Source organism: Myotis yumanensis, unplaced genomic scaffold (genome assembly GCF_028538775.1).
Source record: "Myotis yumanensis isolate MYYU_CA2020_CCGP unplaced genomic scaffold, mMyoYum1.0.hap1 SCAF_8, whole genome shotgun sequence".
Lineage (NCBI taxonomy): Eukaryota > Metazoa > Chordata > Mammalia > Chiroptera > Vespertilionidae > Myotis > Myotis yumanensis.
Window position 1 is genome coordinate 38807516 of NW_027223759.1, and position 2457 is coordinate 38809972.

Consider the following 2457-nt stretch of genomic DNA (forward strand, 5'->3'; position numbering starts at 1 on the left):
TGATGAAACTTGGCTTATATCTGAAGCGGTGTTACCAAACAATTAAAGCATAATGATTGCAAGAAATATGATGTAATTACAGTGCATCACTTTAACTCTTGATCCTTAAAACCTCCATAAAATTGATCACACTGTTACACACAATTTTCAGGTGGTAATAATAATAATAACAATAGTAGCTAATGCTACTGAGAGCTTACCCTGTGTTAGACGCTTTGCTAGGTGCTATACTTATCTCATTTAATCCTCACTAACCCTAGAAGGGAAGCACTATTATCTCCATTTCACAGATAAGAAAATTGGAATTAAGATACTATGATTTGGGGTTATCAGTCATTATGTGAGAAGGATGCTAGGGATCCCTTTGTGGCATTCCACATCAATAAGGGCCTGTGAGGAAATACGTGAACTCTCTCCTGATTGGAGAATTGTCTCCAGAGCAGCCCCACTTTGAGCTCGCTAAGAATGAAGAACTGACCCAGGAGTTCTGGGAGCTTGGGCCACAGTGGAACAGATGGGGCTCAGGAAGGCCTACTGTGTCTTCTTCCTGCTGCACCTGCTGCACGTCCTGCTGCTGGATGTTGCTGCCTGGCTCCTTCTTTCATTTTCCGGGACGTCCTTCATGCCCTCCTCCTTTGTGCGGTGCTGCTCAGTGCAGTTCAGGCCCAGTTCAGGCCCATGGCTGCAGCATGACCTGGGGCACCTGTCTGTCTTCAGCATCACTACGTGGAAGCCCCCGCCCCCGGCAACATCATTTTGTGATGGCCCACCTGAACGGGGCCCCTGCCCGTTAGTTGGTGGAACCACATGCACTTCCCCCACTGCCTCCGCAAATGCCCAGACATCACCATGCTCCCCTTCTTCTTTGCCTCGGGGAAGATCCTCTCTGTGGAGCTTGGAAAACAGAAGAAAAGCACATGCCCTGCAACCACCAGCACAAACACTTCTTGACGGGGCCCCCAGCCTTGCTGCTCTCTGCTTCCACTGGTATAATTTTGATTTTGTTATCCAGCAGAGGAAGTGGATGGATTTTCCCTGGATGATCACCTTCTCCATCAGCTGCTTCCTCACTTATGTGCTGTTATTAGAAGTGAAGGCCTCCTGGGCCTTTTCTTCATGGTCAGGTTCCTGGAAAGCAACTGATTCGAGTGGGTGACTCATGAATCATATCCCCATGCACACTGATCACGACCTGAACAGGTACTGGGTCTCCACCCAGCTCCAGGCAGCATGCAAAGTCCACAAGTCCACCTTCAATGACTGGTTCAGTGGACATCTCAGCTCCAGACTGAGCACCATCTTTGAGCACCATGACACCTCGACATAATTACCACAAAGTAGCTCCCCTGGTGAAGTCCCAGTGTGCCAAGCATGGCATAGAGTACCAGTCCAAGCCCCTGCTCTCAGCCTTTGCTTGTTCACTCACTGAAGGAGTCCAGGCAACTCTGGCTAGACGCCTATCTTCACCAACAACCGCTCCCATCTGGAATAGGATCCTCTGGAGCCAAAGCAGAGGGGAACTTGAAGGGCAATGCCACTACAATTCTAATATTCAGAGGGGGGTGGTTTGAGAAGATAAAGACTCTGGCTCAAACCCCTCCCCTTTATCTTCTAGGCCCATGGTCAGCAAACTGCGGCTCACAGCCACATGCGGCTCTTTGGCCCCTTGAGTGTGGCTCTTCCTAAGCCTTAGGAGTACCCTAATTAAGTTAATAACAATGTACCTACCTATATAGTTTAAGTTTAAAAAATTTGGCTCTCAAAATAAATTTCAATCGTTGTACTGTTGATATTTGGCTCTGTTGACTAATGAGTTTGCCAACCACTGTTCTAGGCAGATCTATGACCCAAAAAGGGAGGAGAGCATGCAAGCCCCTGAAGAAGGAATGGAATTGTTGGGACGGGGATGCAAGTTTTGTTTCTTTTTTAGTGTGTCAGATGCAGGCGGTTGGTGAGAAAAGAGGGAGTCAGGAAGGTGTTAGAAGAACAGGGAGGACCAACTAAGCCCAGACTTAGTGGAATTCCAACGCCCCGCCCCCCCCCCCAAAAAAAAAGAATGAGCTCATCTTACTAGTCCACTTCTCAGTGCCTCTCCACACTTGCTTGAAAACCTCAGAGGTTCCTGGATGGAGGGGGATAGAACACCTGAACCTTTTGAGCAAGATTTAGAAAGGAAGCATTAGTGCTTAGAATTCTGAGGCCTGGTGTAACGCAGTGCCTGGGAGTTCAGCTCACTTTAGGACTGTGACCTCTGTTTGCCTCAGGCTCCCAGAGAAGCAATTTCTCCACTTTTAGAATGAGACAGGGCAAAGGCCAGGACTGTGGTATTGAAGACATCTAGCCCCGAAAGATCCTGCCACTACTGATGTTTGTCCCACATTCCATCCAGAGTACCAAGAGAGCATTAGGTCTTAGGTCTTGTCAAAATGGCTAGCAGAGAGTTGCTGGCCATTGAAA

General features: G+C 48.1%; 1 pseudogene; it reads left to right on the forward strand.

The window, feature by feature from the left end:
• Positions 1 to 315: 315 nt before the first annotated feature.
• Positions 316 to 1686, forward strand: LOC139015474 (acyl-CoA (8-3)-desaturase-like; annotated as a pseudogene).
• The last annotated feature ends 771 nt before the right edge of the window (positions 1687 to 2457 follow it).